Source organism: Hippopotamus amphibius, chromosome 4, assembly GCF_030028045.1.
Source record: "Hippopotamus amphibius kiboko isolate mHipAmp2 chromosome 4, mHipAmp2.hap2, whole genome shotgun sequence".
Classification (NCBI taxonomy): Eukaryota; Metazoa; Chordata; class Mammalia; order Artiodactyla; family Hippopotamidae; genus Hippopotamus; species Hippopotamus amphibius.
In genome coordinates, this window is record NC_080189.1 from 90,239,980 (window position 1) to 90,261,833 (window position 21,854).

General features: G+C 35.8%; 1 protein-coding gene across 1 annotated transcript in view; it reads right to left on the reverse strand.

The window, feature by feature from the left end:
- MAGI2 (membrane associated guanylate kinase, WW and PDZ domain containing 2) overlaps window positions 1-21,854 on the reverse strand; it is a 1,275,509-nt gene that overhangs the window by 577,582 nt on the left and 676,073 nt on the right. The window lies entirely within an intron of this gene.

Here is a 21,854-nt window from a genome sequence, read left to right on the forward strand (position 1 = left end):
AGCCCATGCACCACATGGAAGAGTGGCCCCCGCTTTCCACAACTAGAAAAAGCCCGCGCACAGCAACGAAGACCCAATGCAGCCAATAAATAAATAAATCAATAAATAAATAAATAAATAAAATTTAAAATAAATAAATAAAAATAGTCAATAACTTGGCTATTTTTTTTTTACCCCCAAAGAATTAGTCTGTCTCAGATCAACAAGGAAAAAAAATTTTTAATGTAAAGTGCATGAAATAATTACAATCAACTCAATTTTCTATGGTAGGGGAAGGCAGGGATAGCACTTATGACTGAAATCCATGGATGTACCCCAAATTGCATTTCAAAAAGCAGTTAAGACCTCTCATTTAAACAAAACTGTTATTGGCAGCAGAACTGATTGATTTGAGCTTTGCCTTTTTTGGAGCCAGCCAGTGGGTAAGGGAGGGAACACACGAAACAGAATTATCTTCAACTTGATAATCAATCCCCACGGAAATGAAAGTTAACTATAATCATTTGGCATTGCATAAAGAAAGAATTCCACAGGAAATGTAAACACAGCTAAAACCATCTGATGCTTGTTGTTTTCAGATTCTAAATTCCCTGTTTAGAGCCAGTATATAGAAAGAGTCATCAGATTTTCTTCACCAAGTCTGTGATTATTTAAAACCAAGTCATGAAGCTACACGTTTAGAAGTACCTCCAGGAAATGTAAAAATGCAGATATCATGCTTTATCTCCATATTTCTATGTGATGACATTAACTGGGCAGCTAAATTGAAGCTGTACATAAAAAGCAGCTTCTCTACGTATGAACAGATTCCAAAAAGTCATTCATAACTAATTGTTTTTAAGTGCAGAGTGGCTAAATTCGCATCGTTTTTAAGGTAAGTTTAAGATTGCAATTCCCAAAGCATTTCATTGTACAGAAATATCCATTGTTCTTACAAACTTTTACAAGTTTGAAGGACCTTTAAAGAAGGCAGGAAGAAAGAAGAAGGTATGGTCTTCTTTCTGTTGAAACCCATTTGACCAAGAATCTTTTCCCGAAAAAGTCAATTTCATGTACCTGAATAAAACCTGTTGAGGCATTTAACAACCATGATTAATGATAAAGTGGTTTCAAGAAACTCCTTAAGTTGAACAGTGGTTCTCAAAATGTGGTTCTCATAGGCCAGGAACATCGTCAGACATGCAAAATGTTGGGCCCCACCTCAGGCCTACTGAATCAGAAACCCTGCGTTGGAGCCCAACAAATTGTATTTTAACCAGCCATTCAGGTGATTCTGATGCATGTAAAGTTTGTGGACCACTCCCTTAGAAGGTCTGAGACCTCACCACTGTCCCAAAGTTATAAGAGTCTAACAAAACCAGAACTGCTAGAAATATCTGGGAGTTTGCAACAACTTTTACCCATGAATTTATCATGCTTAGTCTATGAAAAGTTTGGAATAAACATTTAGTCTTCTTTGGAATTAAATTAATAACACATCTACTGTTAAAACTAAGCTTCCAGAGTTTTCCTTTTCAACTTTAACAATCACTTTGCTTCAGCATTTACTGATCACCAATACAACCTATAAATCTATCAATAACATAGAGTACAAATTTCATGTGTATTTCAGTTTTGACCCATCATAGAAACCTTTACAATTTGTGAATGATTAATCTCATTAATGATATTAAAATTTTTAAAAGCACTTTTGGTCATTGTTTTAGTTAGGGTTCTCCAGAGAAACAGAATTAATTAATTAATTACTTTATTTATCTATTATAATGAATTGACCCATATGATTATGGAATTGGAGAAGCCCCCAGATCTGCAGTTGGCAAGCTGGAGACTCAGCAGAAATGGCGTGAATTCTAGTTTGAAAGCCAGCAGGCTCCAGACCCAAGAAGAGATAATGTTTCAGATGGCGAAAAGCAGGCAAAGACATTGGGTCCCAGCTTAAGACAATCAAGCAGAAGTTTCCTCTCACGCAAAAGAGACTTACCAGTTTTTGTTCCTTTCAGATCTTTACCTGATTGGATGAGGGCCACCCACATCAGGAAGGACAATCTGCATTACTCAGTTGACCAATTCAAATGTTAATCTTATCTAAAAACACTCTCACAGACACACCCAGAATAATGTTTGACCCAATATCTGGGCATCCCATGGCTCAGTCAAAGTGACACAAAAAATTAACCATCACAGTCATTTTTAAATTTCTACTTTCATTTCCCACCAGAATTATATAAACATCTTTACCAATACTCCAAATGTTCATTGTTTTGCTCTTATTGGACATGATGTAGTGAATACTATCATAAGAGTACTATAAATAAAGTACAAACAGTACATTGTAGACACTAGGAAATGACCTTCCAATTTAAATTAAAATAGCCAGTCAAAACCATGTAGGACGGGGCTTCCCTGGTGGCACAGTGGTTAAGAATCCACCTGCCAATGCAGGGGACACAGGTTTGATCCCTGGTCCGGGAAGATCCCACATGCAGCGGAGCAATTAAGCCCGTGTGCCACAACTACTGATGCCTGTGCACCTAGAGCCTGTGCTCTTCAACAAGAGAAGCCACCACAATGAGAAGCCCACACACCACAACAAAGAGTAGCCCTCACTCACCGCAACTAGAGAAAGCCTATGTGCAGCAACAAAGACCCAATGTAGCCAATAAATAAATAAATTTATAAAAACAAAACAAAAAACAAAAAACAAAACCAACATGTAGAACACTGCAGATGTTGGGTGGTCAATGTTCTTTGCTCTATTGTGGACCTCTTATATATCAATGAAAATTTGTAAGTTAAAAGTTAACAAGGAGGTTGGCTTTTTAACATAGTACCAATTCAACTGGAAAAAAATGAAAAATCCATCCAAACAGTAAACCATTTTTATTATACATGGTTGTGCAACAGAGTGTTTACTTAATGGACCATTCTGGCATCAAGTAGACTGACCCTAAATCAGAAGAGAACAGGCTCTTCTCTAGTTGGAAGGGATTTCAAATAATCAATAGCAAAAGCAAATATTTATGGCATGTCTGTTACATGTGAGGTGCTAGGTATTAGGCCCCAGATTCTCCCAAATTAATGCTGCAAAATTAAACATTCTGAATTTGATGGCTAAAAACATGGTAAATACATGTATTCTATACTTTAACACTTTATCTCATCATTTTTTAATCAATGTGAATCATAAATCCTCTTGCTTCACCTTTGCAATTTATGACTCTAGGATGATGACGACAGGTTAGAAATAATAGTAATCAGAAGGCTGAGGTGTGTTTACCTATGTTTTTCTATACCGTAATTGTTATAGTAATAGGAACACTTACATAGTGCTTGTTATGTGCCAGGCTGTAAGTACTTTGTATATATTAACTCCTTTATCTACACAACAAGCTTAAAAGGGAGAGTGTTTTATTTTTATTATTCTAGCACAGGAATGAAGCAACTGTGGCACAGAGAGTTGGGTAAGTTGTCTGAGGTCACACAGCTAGAAAGCACTAGAAGAATGATTTGTACCCTGCAGCCTGGCCCCAGGCTTATGCTATTAACCATGGTGGCCCACAGCATAGTAGCTAAGCCTGCCCACTGACTTGGTGAACTAAGAATGAGTGTGTACTGAGAAAAACCAAGTATCATACAAAAACAAGAAAAATTAATTCCTGTAAAAAAATGAAATTAAGTTTGAACTAATAAAATGAATTCCTCCTTTCTATGATTCCAAATTACAAGGACTTCATTTTTGTTTGCTTTACACATATAAAAACTTATGAGTCTTGCAGTAGCAATTGCCTTCTATGAGGACAGCTTTAGAAAAGCTTTTGACCTACGTAATGTAACTAGATCATTGCAATAATTCTGGGAAGCACTCCTCGCATTTTAGAGATGAGAAAACATGCTTAGGGAAGTTAAGAAACTGGGTAAGATGGGAGTTCAGATCTTTCTACGTCTGAAGCGGCCAGAACTTCTTTCACCCATCACCTCATCAATGAAAATTTACCATTGGGTTACATTGTATGCAGAATCTTATCTTTAACATCCTGAAAGCATAAACACATTTCCTTAAGTAACTAAATTATGAAATATAGAAATAGAAACTACAAATTGACAAAATCAGGAAAGAGATTCTAGACAGTTATTAGAGTTTTTCTAGTATAATTATTATAAGTTTAAGATTGAAGGAACTGAAATGGCTTATTTTGAATTACATTACATAAATAGGGAAAGATTTGGAGGGAAAAAGTAAATGATTTGGCATGTTCCTGAAATACAAATAGCTCCTAAGAAGAGATGTTTAAAATCTGAATGAAGAAGGAAAAAATTTGGATAAAATTTGCTCTCTTAGATTGAACTGATACATCATTATCGTTATCTCTTGTAGTTATTTATTTTCATCAGTACCCAAATCTGGGTCAAAAGACCCCAAACTTTAGATGGCTGTCAGTAAATGCATATGACCTAGTAGTTAAATTCAGTATCACTGGGGATTACCTCAAACAGCTAGTGGCCTTTTCATGCCCATATAAAAGTTAGAGCTCTGGGGGTTTTCTTGAGTATATGTGATTCTATACAGTGAAAAAGGAATAAGAAAGCAAGAAAGTGAATGACTGAGACAGCAAATTCAAGCTAGTGCAGGCAGGCAGAAGGGAGGAAGAAGAAAGGAAGAAGAGAGAAGAGAGGCTATTGGATTAGATTGTTATAAATATCTACTCCATCAAGATGCAGAATTTAAAAGCATCAAAGAGAAAGAGTAAGCTTTTTGCTGCAGTGTTACATGCATATATATACACACACATATGTATATGCATATGTATATATATGATGTTGATACGAATATATATATGAAATTGAATTTGAATCTTACCTAAGAGTTCCTACATTGCCTCCCCACAGATGAGATAATATATGTGAAATCCATTTATAAATTGTAAGGCACTAGACATACAGGACAAGCAATAAATCATGACTTCAATAGGTTGCAAACAACTCAGCGTTTACAACCATCATCATTCTTGTTTTCCAAAAGGGAATGAAGTTTAATTACAGGTGCAGAATATGTCAGTGGCGTACCTGAGGACAGGCTTACAGGATTCATCCAAAAATCAACTAGCTTTATATAAAAATTGGCATAGTTCCCTCTTCAAACTATAAACAGTCTTACAGATCACATTTGTTCCTTTTGAATCAAGAATATGGTGTATTTCAGAACACCAGTTAGAAGTTTTAAAGGTATTGTTTTCACTAATTCTAAGTCATTGGTGACCTGCAAGCTATGGGCAAGGGCAATGTCAATATCAATGCCACATATTCAGTAATAAGAAGTATATGCAATAGAATAAAAAAATTTGAAAAGAAAAGTAATATTCTCACAAAATCCCATTATAAAAAAAATGAGGTAATTTCTCTTCCAAATGACTGTATGGTCCCAAAAGATATAACGCCATTATAGAAACACATTTAAACAAACATAAAGCTAAATGAATTCATAATATGTTGCTTCTGCAAAGGCAGGATGGTATAAAAGGAGAATAAGAGGGGGAAAAACCCTAATACTCAAGATTTTAGCAAATAAGAATGTTTAGATTCTCACATTGCTTTTTGGTGATTCAGGCCTTTCCTAATTTAAGAAGCTACCTCATATTTCTGAGTGCTTCTTATTCTGTATACTACAGGAATTACTCTTTTCATTTTGAGGAACTGTTGTACTGGAAAAGCCAACTCACAAAATTAACTATTCTCTAAGACCATCTTTTTTTTTTTAATTTTTTGGGGGGTACACCAAGTTCAATCATCTGTTTTTATACACATATCCCCATATTCCCTCCCTCCCTCGACTCCCCCCCCACCCTCCCTCGACTCCCCCCCACCCTCCCTGTCCCAGTCCTCTAAGGCATCTTCCATCCTCGAGTTGGACTCCCTTTGTTATACAACAACTTCCCACTGGCTATCTATTTTACAGTTGGTAGTATATATATGTCTGTGCTACTCTCTCACTTCGTCTCAGCTTCCCCTTCACCCCCCGCCCCCTCCCACACCTCAAGTTCTCCAGTCCATTCTCTGCATCTGCATCCTTGTTCTTGTCACTGAGTTCATCAGTACCATTTTTAGATTCTGTATATGTGAGTTAGCATACAATATTTGTCTTTCTCTTTCTGACTTACTTCACTCTGTATGACAGACTCTAGGTCTATCCACCTCATTACATATAGCTCCATCTCATTCCTTTTTATAGCTGAGTAATATTCCATTGTATATATATGCCACATCTTCTTTTTTTTTTTTTTTTTTTTATTATTTTATTTTATTTTTTTTGGGGGTACACCAGGTTCAATCAATTGTTTTTTTTACACATATCCCCATATTCCCTCCCTTCCTTGACGCCCCCCCTCGATTCCCCCCCACCCTCCCTGCCCCAGTCCTCTAAGGCATCTTCCATCCTCGAGTTGGACTCCCTTTGTTATACAACAACTTCCCACTGACTATTTTACAGTTGGTAGTATATATATGTCTGTACTACTCTCCCGCTTCTTCTCAGTTTCCCCTTCACCCCCCGCCCCCTCCCATACCTCGAGTTCTCCAGTCCATTCTCTGTATCTGCTTCCCTGTTCTTGTCACTGAGTTCATCAGTACCATTTTTATATTCCGTATATGTGAGTTAGCATACAATATTTGTCTTTCTCTTTCTGACTTACTTCACTCTGTATGACAGATTGTAGTTCTATCCACCTCATTACATATAGCTCCATCTCATCCCTTTTTATAGCTGAGTAATATTCCATTGTATATATATGCCACATCTTCTGTATCCATTCATTTGTTGATGGGCATTTAGGTTGCTTCCATGTCCTGGCTATTGTAAATAGTGCTGCAATAAACTGTTGTACTGGAAAAGCCAACTCACAAAATTAACTATTCTCTAAGACCACCTTTTTTTTAAAAAATATGTATCTATGTGTTCATTATTGCTAAATGCTAAAAAAGCAAGATTTAAAAGAAAAACCAGAGATTGTTTCATCCCAATCCAGTGTCACAATTTAGTTTAACACATAGAAAGTACTTTACTGATACATTTTTAAAAAACAGATGTTTTGTTTTTTACAAGGCAGAGATATTATATTATCCTTAATCATTCCTGGTATCCTTAGAGAAATATGATTTTGTGATGAACATTGGTATTACAAGAATACTAGAGTCAATGTATTTTAATTTTGTGTTATTCTTTTTAGGATAATAACAACCATCCTTATAATGAATACGTAACAACCATCCTTATAATGAATACATATTTGATAGCTTGCCAAACACACTGAGGCATTTCTTACTAAACAAAACATTCTTTTGCTTCAAAATTATATGCTCCATGTAGTACTCAAAGTAGGGGATCAAAAGGAGTGATAGGCTTTTATTTTAGATGCTTTAATATAACTTCCCCAGGTTAGAGGTAAGAAAACTCAGTTTAGAGAAATTTTCTCCTCATTTTGTTTAGCTTCCCATTATTCTTTCCCTTCTTCTCTCACATTTTCATCCTTTCTTTAAAAGTAGCATATCAACAGGAAAATATATGGGAAATATTTATTCTCTTCCCTGCCCCTCCCCATTATTTAAGGTCTGCTTTGATTATAGCCCTAAATAAATCACATTTGCAGTGCAGTAATAACTATCAAAGTCATACTATTTTGTTATCTGTGTGTGCTATTATTCATTAGCTCTACTGATCTGGCTCTATTATGTCTCTTTACACATCAGTATATGCCATACTTCTTTTTTAATTTAATTTTTATTTTCTGTTGGAGTATAGTTGATTTACAATGTTATGTTAGTTTCAGGTGTAGAGCAAAGTGATTCAGTTATACATATATACATATATATCCATTCTTTTTTGGATTCCTTTCCCATATAGGTTATTACAGCATATTCAGTAGAGTTCCCTGTGCTGTATAGTAGGTCCTTGTTGGTTATCTATCTTTTATATAGTGGTGCATGTATGTTAATCCCTAGCTCCTAATTTATCCCTTCCCACCATGTTTCCCCTTTGGTAACCATAAGTTTGTTTTCAAAATCTGTGAATCTGTTTCTGTTTTGTAAATAAGTTCATTTGGATCAATTTTTTTTAGATTCTACGTATAAGTGATATCATATGATATTTGTGTTTCTCTGTCTGACTTACTTCACTTAGTATGATAATCTCTAGGTCCATTCATGTTGCTGCAAATGGCATTATTTCAATCTTTTTTTATGACTGAGTAATATTCCATTGTATATACATACCACATCTTTATTCATTCCTTTGCCAATGGATATTTAGGTTGTTTCCACGTCTTGGCATTGTAAATAGTGCTGCAATGAACACTGGGGTGCATGTATCTTTTCGAATTATGGTTTTCTACACATATATGCCCAGGAGTGGGATTGCTGGATCATAATGGTAGCTCTATTTTTAGTTTTTTATTTTAATGGAACTACATACTGTTCACCATAGTGGTTGTACCAATTTAGATTCCCACCGACAGTGTAGGAGGGTTCCCTTTCCTCCACACCCTCTCCAGCATTTATTGTTTGTAGATTTTTTTGATAATGGCCATTCTGACTGGTGTGAGGTGATACTTCATTGTAGTTTTGATTTGCATTTCTCTAATAATTAGCAATGTTGAGCATCTTTTCATGTGCTTTTTGGCCATCTGTATGTCTTCTTTGGAGAAATGTCTGTTTAGATCTTCTGCCCATTTTTTAATTGGGTTGTTTGTTTTCTTGAGTAGAGCTGCATGAGCTGTTTGTATATTTTGGAGATGAATTCCTTGTAGGTCACTTCATTTCCAAATATTTTATCCCATTCTGTAGGTTGTCTTTTCTCTTTGTTTATAGTTTCCTTTGCTGTGCAAAAGTTTTGAGTTTCATTAGGTCCCACATATTTATTTTTGTTTTTATTTTCATTACTCTAGCAGGTGGATCAAATAAGATCCTACTGTGATTTATGTCAAAGAGTGTTCTGCCTGTTTTCCTCTAGGAGTTTTATAATGTCTGGCCTTACATTTAGGTCTTCAATCCATTTTGAGTTTATTTTTGTGTATGGTGTTAGAAAATGTTCTAATTTCATTATTTTACATGAAGCTGTCCAGTATTCCCAACATCACTTACTGAAGAGACTGTCTTTTCTCCATTGTATATTCTTGCCTCCTTTCTCCTAGATTAATTGACCATAGGTGCTTGGATTTGTTTCTGGATTTTCTATCCTATTCTATTGATCTATATTTCTGTTTTTCTGATAATGCCATACTGTTTTGATGACTGTAGCTTTGTAATATAGTCTGAAGTCAGGGAGCCTGATTCTTCCAGCTCTGTTTTTCTTTCTCAGGATTGCTTTGGCTATTTGGGGTATTTTTTGTTTCCACACAAATTTAAAAATTTTTTGTTCTAGTTCCGTGAAAAATGCCATTGGTAATTTGATAGGGATTGCATTGAATCTGTATTTTGCCTAGGGTAGTATAGTCATTTTGATGATATTGATTCTTCCAATCTAAGAACATGATATATCTTTCCATCTGTTTGTATAATCTTTGATTTCTTTCATCAGCATCTTATAGTTTTCAGAGTACAAGTCTTTTGCTTCCCTAGGTAGTTTATTCCTAGGTATTTTATTCTGTTTGGTTATGGCATACTTTTATATAAAAGCTTTATATATGTATAACACAAATGTATTAATGGCTATCTGTCTTTAAATTTTAAATGGCATATATGAAAGTGGCTTTTTAATATTTTCTCACTTTTAAATTAAAGAAAGATTTTAACAATGAAATTACTGTTTAATAAGTATGGTGTTTGGGAAAATTAGTTTAAATCAGTTAGGCATACAGTTATGTAGAGTTTGGCTTGTTTCATCAACCAATTAATATGTCTAAGACACTGCATGTAAGAATTTATGTTTGATGGCTATAACTTGCAATCTCATCTGTTTTTTGTTTTTGTCTTTGTTTTGAGATAGGAAATATTTTCATAGGCATTATTATGGATTTACTGGTGATCCTTCTCTTAGAAAGTGAGAACATTCTGGCATTTGGAGAAGACATCATCTTCTCCAATCCTCTGATTTTACAAATGAGAAGTATGGTATCCAGAAATGTTAAATGAGTTGCTTAAAATTAATGCTGCCTGTTGTCCCTCACATTCAAGCAGAGGGCCTAGGACTCTGCCTGATACAGAATCTGGGAACCACAGGTACATTAGGAAGAAGGGCTGGTTTATGACATCATGGCACACACATCAAAGACAGAACCAAAGCCTGAGTCTTGGCCATTGGCAGACCTGGGAAGGATGGGAATCTTCTAAGAAAGGGACAAAAGGAGGCATCACATTCAAATTTAAGTATTGGAAAACTGGAACACAACTAGTGGAGGAAGCAGCACTGACCATGTTTTTGCTTGTGATACCACTCATGCACGAAAAGCCTTCCTTATTCTTTAATCAACATCTTGCCCAATCTCCACTCAAAGTAATCTCTCTCTTTGTTTCCAGGGTTTTTATTATTTCTGTCATTCATTTATAGGGCGACTATATTCATTTTTAAAAATGATGATGTTTGCCCAAGATAGCCTTGGTTAATACCTGTTGTCCTTATGCTTAATTATTAATATAGCCCCCTCATTTTTCAAAATGTCATGATGTTGGATAATAAATTATATGGTTGTCCAATCATGTAGCATCTATTTTTTATTGCCTTCCCTTTTGGTAATTTCTGCATGTGTCTATACCTAATAATGACCATGCAATTTATAAACTCCATGAAGAGAGGGATATGAGTAGCATGATTAGATTAGGTTGGTTAGGACTGTGTTCATTTAAGATTTTAATTTCTTTCATATATGTCATAACATATATTTGTTTCATGTTATGACATATATGAAAGAAATTGAACTGCTAAATTTTCAAGCTAAAGCAATTTACATTCAAAAACACCATTTCATTCATATATTCCTGCTTAACTACTAACAAAAGACATGGTTAGACTAATAATGAGGAGTTAAATGTATCTATATCACCCTTACCCTACCCTCACTCATGAAATTCTATGAAATTTTACTGTTAAAAGTTCAGTTCAGATGTCACTTTCATTGTGCATCCTTTCCTCTTGACTCTTTTTTTCCTTCTTTCCACACCCTCTTCCTTCCTGTGAGAGTCAGGTGCCCTACTTTTCTATTCTTATAGCACCTTTTACATATTGATATTATAACACTTACCACATTGTACTGTAATTGTTTATATACCAATCTGCCCCATTAAACTGATTTCCTACGGCGCAGAAACCAAATCTTTTTCATCTGTCAATTCCCAGTATCTAGCCCAATGCCTGCAACACACCCTGCTTTTAGTAAATATTTGTTAGACAAATGAATCAATGATTCAGACATTTAAAAAAAAAAGTTATATCTGAACATTAAGTAAATTCTGTATATAAAAGAAGTTACAATCTTAAATGAGTACAGCACTAACCTAACAGTGATATACACACTATTTACAAGGTTTGTATTAAAGAGAGATCCTTTCAAATACACAAAGTGCTCATAATCACAAAGTCATTACACTGAAGCGAAGGAGAAATGATTTCCAAACAGAAAATCCTATCCTTCAATTTAAACTTACAAAAGACAGACAGATGCACATGCAACAGTTTGAAGCAATGCAATGGAACCATTAAAACCTAGGAAGCAAGACCAATGAAGAGAAAACGGTGTTCAGAGATAAGGTGCTTGCTTTCATTATAATAAAACCATAAGGAAACTGGGCCTTAGATTAGGGCCTAGATGTGTCAGCTCTCTCTACATGTTGCCAATCTCAGAAGCAATCAACCACACAAACAACTCAACAAAGTCAGCATGGGCAGTTTAGCTAAGCAACCAGTGAAAAATATCAGTCAAACTGATGACCAGACATTAAGGGAACCAGATCAAAAGCAAACAGTGGGATTGAGATTTTCTTTTCATCTATCTTTCTATTCTACACAAATAAAGACATAAAACAAAAATAACTGGAGATGTGTATTTGATTGCTTTTTCTAGCCATAAGTTATCACAGACCTTTCTGGATGCCTGTGCCATACAACCTGAAAAATAACGAGGTGCTTACAGTTCCCTGGGGTCTTTCGACTGACAGAAATAGCCTAGGAACCATTAACAAGGGTTAATGTTTATGTACATAATCTTCTATGTGTACACAATCTTCTGCAATATTATTTGTGTATATACAGCATGTACTGCAGAGTATAATGAGTTCTCATTATATTCTTTCCCGCTAATTGAACGCTAGGGTTCTTTAGGGGACGAACATAATAAGAGAGGTCACCCTCAAGAGAAACATGGTCTCTCTTAGGTCTGGGCTTATAAAAGTGGGAGGTGGGTGTGATAAAGGGACAGTATCAAGTGAGAGAGGATATATTTTCCAAAATGCTAACTAGCCTCTTAGTGTTCATATATCAGTACTAGAAGGGGCCATTTGAGACCACTTTCTACTGCTAGACAGGATTATATCCACAACATTTCTAATAAGAGGGGTAATCCTGTTCTTAATGTCCTCCAAAGAAGATTTAAACGCTTTTATTTGTAACCTATGCCTGAGTTTCGACAATACTTATAATCAAGTCATTCTTTGTAGAACTGACCTAAATCCCTCTTAACCCAGTAGGAATTCATTTCCTCTGTGTGCTCCTTAGAGGAGCAAGCTTATCACCTTCTTCCATATAGTCTTTCAGATACTTGGCTAATAAGTCTTGGGTCTAGAGAAGGCCCCAGAGGCTGGGATAAGCACTAAGCTCACTGGATCTTGATGCAGGCCTATGCTTGGAGGGTGGTCCTAAAAGTGACTCTTATCTCAGGGCCCTGACACTGACAAGCCATGGCTGAGGACAAGGGACTGCATGGGATGATCTCATTGGGAGTGCTACTGACATCCTGGACAGGAAAATTCTTTGTTGGTGGATTAGCGTGCTCACTGCAGGACATTTAAAATGCCTTCCCCCATAACACCATCCCTACTAAATTCTAGTAGCATGCACTCTCCACTGTAGCAACCAGAAACATATCCTCCATCTCCACATTTCCTACTGTGGGGTAAAATTGCCCCTGTTTCTTTGAGACCTGCTGGACAATAACCCCTAGATATACACTGGATCAATTGGGCTAGAAACAAATGGTTTGTGGATGCATACACACACACACACACACACACACACACACACACACACACAAGTCAATATTTTTCTTTGGTACACTTTAAATAGACTTGTACTTCTTTCTCTCTATATTCTAGGTCTGTTACAAGCCATAAAGAATAAAGTTAATAATAGTGATTATTGTTGCTTACTAATTATCTATTATCCATCAGATTCTATGTTTGCCATTTGCACAAGTTACATTATTTAATACTTAAGAAAACCACATTTAGGAAGAAAAATATCATTTTAAATACAAAGTAAATGAGGATCAGAGAGAGCCACAAACTTGTTCAAAGTTATCCAGATGAGAATTAAAAGGACCAAACTGACATCTTCCTAACTCCAAAGTCCTTGCTATTTTCAGAATATCGGTCTGCCATATATGTTGCCATATATTTATATATGTGGGTCTCATGCACAAGAAAAAGGTCTAGCTGGAAGAAAATAGTACACATGTGATGGGGGTGTCACAAACATGGATAAGGTCACTCAGACTTGACACAGTGAGAGGGAAGATAGCTAGGGACAGCACCCTAGGAAGAATAGCAAAAACAGTGGAGTCAGGGAAAGAAGGAGAGGATAAATTTTCATAAATGTGTTTCTTGTAAAAGCCTGAGGTATTAATTGGGAAACTTCAGAACCACAACCTTCATAAGACAGAATCACAACCTTCATAAGACAGAATCACAACCTTCATAAGACACTAACATCTTACTACAGTGGTAAAGATGCTTAAAGGGATAGTCTCAAGAGCGAAGACAGAAATGTAATGACCAAGTAAATGCTTCTAAAAGCTCCCTGTAAGTATAACATTTTCTTCTGACTCAAGAGATAGCATTTGATTCCTAAGACAACATTAATATATTAATTCTAAAATGCAGGTAGGAATTGTATTTGTTGCAAATGCTAGTAATAGTCTCTATTTCTATCTCCCAATAAATAAATATTATGCCTTGGGAAATCAAATTTTGGAGTCAAGATATACATGAAACTGTTTAGCATTTCTTTCTTAGGAAAAACTTAGGGTTTTTAAAATTTATTGATGAACTCTTAAAAGGGCTTTTACTTTCCACATGATATTAAAACAAAAGAAGGAAGATAAAAACCAACCCAGATTTTTAAATTTTAAAACTCTTTTGCCTCATTGTATGGTTAGTACTCTTTTCAATCTCTTTAAATCTTTTGTGGCTGAAAATTATAAGAAAATACTAAGTATTTAAGAAAGAAAAACAATAAGTAAATTTTGAAGAGATTGGTAAAATCTGAGAGAATTAATTTGCAATAAATTTAGCAGTAAACATGTGGAAAGAAATATGAACAAGAAGTACAGATCAGTTTGGCTAGACAAAGATTCATGAAAAAAAAGCACTGGTGATAAAGTTGGTTGGGAAGGACTTAAAATCTCAGTCCTGAACCCTTATACGAGGGCTACTGAAGCTTTGTGAGTATAGTAGTGACTCTTGATAGTCTGGTCCGTGGTAAACGCTATACAATCAGGAGGACCTATTTGGAGGCTATCATAATAGTGCTAGAAGAGGATACTCGGCTGGAAAGAGCAAACAGAACAGAGTAAGAGGAGAGTCTGTATAGGAATCAGGAGGCTTGGCTTCCATGGATAGCGAGGGAAGAGGGCCTTTGAGGAAAGGTGCCACGGGTTGAGAATGAACAATTACGAAGTGGCAGAGAAAAAGTCACTAGATGATTGATTAGGGGGTCAGTGGTAAGCTTTGAGCAATTCCGCAAGGATTTTTGGGAAAATGGAATTAGAAAAGAGATGCAACCTTAGATCATTGTCCAGCCACCTTGGTTACCTAATGCTATTTTAATGAACTTAGCATTGATTCTATGTGCTAAAATTTGCAAGCATGGACTATTCTACAAATAAAGTGTTTCTCGTGTCCTCATGTTTACTTTGTCCTACATTCCAGGCATTACAGTTATCCTCAACCCTTTCACTATTAGAAACCCATACCCCGTCCCTATCCACGAGATCACTCATTATTTATGTATTTATTTATTTATGTATTTATTTATTTATTGACTTTGTTGGGTCTTTATTGCTGCACGCGGGCTTTCTCTATTTGCGGCGAGTGGGGGCTACTCTTCGTTGCAGTGTGCAGGCTTCTCATTGTGGTGGCTTTTCTTGTTCCAGAGCACGGGCTCTGGGCACACAGTCTTCAGTAGTTGTGGAGCATGGACTCATTAGTTGTGGCTCATGGGCTCTAGAGCGCAGGCTCAGTAGTTGTGCTGCTCTGGCTTAGTTGCTCCACCGCAGGTGGGATCTTCCCGGACCAGGGCTCAAACCCATGTCCCCTGCATTGGCAGGTGGATTCTTCACCACTGTGCTACCAGGGAAGGCTGAGATCATGCATTTTTTAATATGAGCCTATTGCTCTGCAGTATCCTTGTTGAGGCTGTACTGAAACTAATATTTCATTCTACGTGGTTGAAAATAGCACATTGTAACTTTAAAACTAATACAACAGCCAACAAAGACTGGTTATTGCCTGGCTCTTACTTTGGGGAAAACATATTTAGGATCTTTAAGAGTTAAACTTACTAATAATTTTAAATAAAAGAATTCTTATTCTTAATAACAGGGCTTCTTCTAATGATATAATAGAAGGGGCAGAGTTCACAGCTCTGAGTTCCCTAATCAGGTAAGAGTTCGTTTTTTACAGTCTTCATAATAGATCCTCTCTCTGGGCTGGCTAAGCACAACACAATACTAGAATAATATGACTCCATGATGTCATCCTCAAAACACTATATGGCCAAAAGCAACCAACCAAACAAAAAACAAAGATATAAGGGAATGTGCACTTCACTCACTCTCAACTGATATTCTCCAAATGCATTTCACCCCATCAACTAGACCTTGTTTTTTTTCTTTTAAGCACCTAAATGATTGCAACCCTTTTAAGAAAGTATCAGGAGGATAATTAGTGACTTTTAGGCTTGTTGTGTGACGTTAGGGATCACAGCCCATGACCCCTCAATTAACACTCACTTGTACTCACCCCCAAAATATAAAACAGGGAATGCTTTTGGTCACAGGGAATTTCTTTTGTAAGACTAGATGGGAAGCAGATGTTTTGATCTCCACAGAGAGCCAGTTACCCTAAATGAAGGCTTTTTTGGAATCAATGGTTTAAGTTTCACTTAAATTGTCTAGGTCTATAAAAGAAATACTTGCGAATACGTCTTTACTAGTGACAAGGTAGAATTCAAATTACTTCAGAAAAGGTAAAATTCAAGTTACGTTGAGATTTCTCGTTCATATATACTTCTGTATTGTGAAATAGAGGTGAATGGACAGTCAAGAAATGGAATGAAAGTAAAATGAAGATATATTAAAAAGAGTTAGCTTTTCAGTTGCTTTCAGGAAAAAATTAGTTGTTTTTTTTTTGCTGAAACTTTAAAGATATAGCTATGATATGTTCTGCATAACTAATACCCGGTATCTGTATTCCACAAATATACAGGATTATAGAGAAGTTCTGCCTTCTTGGCTGGACAAAGAAATTTCAGAGTAATGGCAAATTATGCCTGTGAATGCAGGTAATTAGTGAACAAAAGCCATTACTACAGTGTTATATTTTCAACATACAGAAGAGCCTGTGGTACCAATACAGCCATGATTTATATTCACCTGCTTTCTCATATTACATTTATGAGACTACATATAGCAGAATTGATTTCATATATACAGCATTATACCTGCTGGATGGATATCCCACGTCAGCCTTAAATGTTTCTGTGCAAGTTTTCACAATGGTGTCCCCTGACACCTGTTTTTAATACCTTCTCCTACCCTCTTTCCTCTTGTAGCATGTTTAAAAATTTTTTTTTAAAGCCTCAGACTAATGTTGAACCTCACATCATTTATTCCTGGCAGAGTTTAAAGCCGTCACCCCAAGATCTGTCCTTTTTGTTAATGAGAATAATTGATTTCTGTCCCAGTGTATACCTCATTGTGTATTTGTGGTCATTATCAAGTGTCCCTTAGTTTTCTTTCTTTTCCTTCAGATTGAACATGTCTAGATAGGTTCACCTTTTCTGACAAACCTTGTTTTCTAAACATTTTATCACTTTGTTTCCTCGCACTCCCTTCAATTTGTCATTGTCCTTTTCTTAACAGCCCCACATGAGTGAAATCCTCTAGAGGGCATTTTAGCAGTAGCCGGAGAAGTACAAGATTCTTTTTCTGTACAAGACTTTTTTTTTTTAATTCACTCCCAGTTTTTCAATTTAAACAACTAGAGAAGCACACGTTTCCTTTTGAATGAGAGTCATGGTATACATATAGCACGTGCTCAAAAAAGGTTCTTTGTGGCATAATTGTAACTGGTAGTTGAGTGGGAGACAAAGGAGACAGAGTGGGGCAGGATGACAGCGGAGCACTGGGCAGGCAGGTTCTGTGGGCAAGCGTGCCACGGTCGTCACCTCTCCCGACTCCTCCGACTGCTATGAGCACAGATGACGCTCTGCCCTGAAAGATGAGTACTCACGTTCAGAATTCCTCAAGGACAAAGAAGCTGATGGGTTTCTGCTGCTGTTTTTCAACAGCAAAGGTTTTACCCAGCATGCCATTCTGGGATTCTTTTCCCTTGTCACATTGGAAGATGTATTTTCGCTTATTTTCTCTAGCATTCTTTCCAAGGATGTCACGATAAAAAGAAGATGAAATGTGATTTTCAAAGGAACAAGAACAGATAAAAAAAAGCAACAAGATGGAGTTAGACTCTTCCCCCATTGTCCTTCCTCCCCTCATTCTATCTCTTTTTTGAGATTTAACTGCAGACCTTTACAAGTCATTCTTCTTGCTTTGGTGGGTAGTTGACTGAAAGGTGTCCACTCCAATGACTTATCTAACAACTCTGAATGTCTCTGACACTTTCTCATCCACCTAAGTGTGAACTCCTTCCTCCCTTACACACCTATCACTGTGCCTACCTCCCAATCAATCCTTCCTCATTAATATTAGCATAAGAAGCTACTTGTGTAATTTGTGTCTCCATAATATTCAGACAGAAGTAAATCGTATATTTACTTGTGCTTTCATCACAGGCTCCTCCTCACCCCAAGTTATAGCAGTTAGCTTCCCAAAGGAGGAATATGAAGAAAGAGTGATAAATGAAGAATCTTACAGATGGAATCATGGTTGAAGGCCAGCTGGATTTATGTCTCTTTATCCATCATAACGTGATCTAAGGCTACTGAATATTCAAAATATTGTTGAACTGAGGCTCTGTTTCTGAAGAAGAGAAGATTTAGCTATTTACAAATTATAGCCTATGGAGGGCTATAATAAAAAAGAGAAGTTAGTTTTATTCTGTGTAACAGCAGGAGGCAGAAGACACAAGACAAACAAGCACACATTAGCTCAGTTAAAGGAAGGCCCTCCTAATAATGGGAGGTGGTTAAAAGAAAATGTCTCCCCTTTAGGAAGTATTAAGTTCTCTGTCACTAGCAACATTTAAGCAGGGGTTGAATGAGATTGGTTACTGTGAGGTGCAGATGGAATTTCTGTATTATCATTGAGAATGGGCTCAATCAGTGGGTTCTGAATGTTGGTACTCAGTCCAGATGTATCATCCAGGTGCTTAGTTAAAAAATAAATAATGAATCCTCATCCCCAACTATGACTCAGAATCCTTATAGGTGAGACTGGGGAAACTGTTATTTAAAATGTTCCCCGATGAATGCCTGAGCACAGCCAGGTTAGCATCTCACTCCTAAGTAGCGATGACTTCTGAGGTCCCATCTAACCCAGAGCTTCTACTGCTATCCTGATTAAACTATGAGGAGCTGAATGTATCATGTGACTCACTCCTGCTTTGATTTTTGTTATGCCAACTATTTGGGTCCCTAAGCCTCCTTGTTAAGGAGCTAAATATAGTCACATGGAGATAAATTATGGCTTAAAATACATGTGTGAAATGTTGTTAGAAGACTGGTAACTTCCTATTGAAAATGTTAATTCCTAAAAATTAGAAATGCTAGGCATAATTTTTAAACCTGTGGAAAATGGAACCCACAGGAGAAACAGACTCTCAGCTAGCAGAGACTGAGCCCACACCTACATCATTTCCCAGCACCTTATCCCATGTGTAGCACAGAAATGTTGTCTAATAAATGTATGTTGAACTCATTAATAAGCAATTTAATTTAAAAGGTTACTATTACATTCAGGTACTCTGGATGACAGCTGAAGGAAAAACTGTGAACACCTAAAGTGCAAAACAGATTTATATTCACATATTAAATGAATGTGGGACTCACAAATAAAAACTGTGTGCATTGCAGTTAGCACACTGAAGAGCATGTAGCTTTGAAAAATCTCATATTTATTCAGCCTCTTGTGGGTTGATTCATATCTGGTCTCATTTTGCAAAGGCTTTGAGGCTGCTATAAAAATTACCCAATGTAATGATATATCACCTGTTTTTTAGCCTTTGGCCAGAAGGTCAAGGTGTCATTTAAAAATACATTACTAATCTCATGGCTGAACATGTCTGTCTGGTTTCATTATGAAGACCAACAAATAATTTTCTTTCTACCAAAAGTAGACTAAAGTTCTTATTAAATATTATATTTCAACTTGTTAGCTACAGCAGATTTAACAATTTTTTAAATAGAGACCAAAAATAATGGTCCTAGATAATATTTCTGAAATAAATTGCAAGGTTTTTAGAAGAAAAAAAATGTATTAGAAGAAGGGTCCATAAATTCTTGACCTTTTACCTCTAGTGAAAGGATTATTTCGATTCACTTAATCCTTGTGGTTCACAGAGTGTAAGAATGTACAAGGAAAACAAGAATACTTTTATCAGTGAGAGGCGCAAAAGAACATGAAGAATAAGCACAGGTTCCTCTGAAGTGAGAGGTGAAACATTTCATATCCCCAACATGCCTATTTCTAAGAAAAAGGGTGAATAGAAATAAACGCTAGTACAAGATTTACAAGACCTTCTGCTTCTCAATTTTTAGAACTGTAAAGTACAACTGAAAAATGTATCTCAAAGACAGATAAAATATAAAAGAATTAATGATGTCAATAGCCTGTTGTGATGACTTCTTACTCATAATATGCTTACGATTTGTCAATAGAAGCTTAAGAAAACAGTCTAGGAAAGTTAGAATTCTTCTTTAGTATTCTCTTCAAAAATAAGTTGAGATCAAAATTACTTTGACAGTATCAGTTAGTTTTTTTTTTATATATATACATACATAGAAATGTCTGGAATTAAGCCACTATTCTTTGACTTTGGTCTTTTACAATATAGAACAATGACAACCACTCTTCATGGAAGTAGGGATTGAAGTTGAAACAGAGCATTAAACTGTGAGAAAATTTTTTAAAATTTACATATTACATTTTACTAAATCTTTAAAATTCTCTATCCTATTGCAGAATCTGACCACTCTAGTTAACAGATTTTAGCCAGAGTATAATCTAATAATCCCCAAATCCTACAATATTATAAAAATTGAATGTTACTTTTAGGAAAAAATCATCATAATAATTATACCAAATACTGTAATCAGAAAAACACTAATAACATATTAAAAAAATTTTTAATTTCAAGGTGCAATTTAAATACAATAAAATGATCCAAGTTTGATGAGGTTTTTCAAATGTATGCATCTATGTAACCACCATTCTAATCAAGATTTAGAACATTTCTATCACCCTAAACATTGCATGCTTCTTTGCACACAAACCTCCCCATCTCCCACACACAACCCACAGGCAACTACTAATCTGCTTTCTATCACTGCAGATTAGTTTTGTCTGTTCTAAAATCTTGTACAAATGGAGTTATACAATGTGTATTCTTTTGGAGATGGCTCTTTTTTCGGGGGCGGGGGGGGGGGGACTTTTTTGCTTAGCATAATGTTTCAAAAATTTATCCATGTTGTTAACATGTATCAGTAATTCTCTCCTTTTCATTGCCAAATAGCATTCCATTATAATAAGATACCACAATTTATGTCTTCATTTACCTAGGATATTTGATTTGTTTCCAGTGTTTGGCTCTTAAAATTTGTATCTGTTACAAACATCATGTATAAGTCTTACTGTGAGTATTTCTCTTGGTTATACAATCTTAACTACATGTTGTCTTTCTAGTAATTTAAAAGATATGCATTTGGTATATAGATTTCACATGCAAGTAATAAGATATGAAATAACTTTCTGCAAGTTATTAAATAAGATCTTTTCCTCTCATGACCTTTCATGTGGTTTTAGACTTTCAAAATTTTCTTAGAAAAATATTACAATATTTAAAAAACTTGAATGTACTACTTGCGATTTTTAATTTCTTATTCTTTTGTTGTTGACAACTTTCTGTACAATTTTAATATACATTAAAACATGTAATTCATTCCTAGTCACATTTAGTAAAGTAAATGTGCTTCCCACACAGTTTATAACTTGGTGAACTTGAGGGATGATGTCATATAAATCACAGGGCCAGCATATAAGTTTTCCATAATATCAAGTATGTTTTATAACAGAGAAGGCTGATATTTTTAGTAAATTTCCATTTCTTACTGACCACTGCCCCCTCTCCAACTCCCACCATAAGGAAGAATATTATAACATTTGGAGGATGATAGGCCCTAGCTTGGGAATGTGCTGTTAACCACC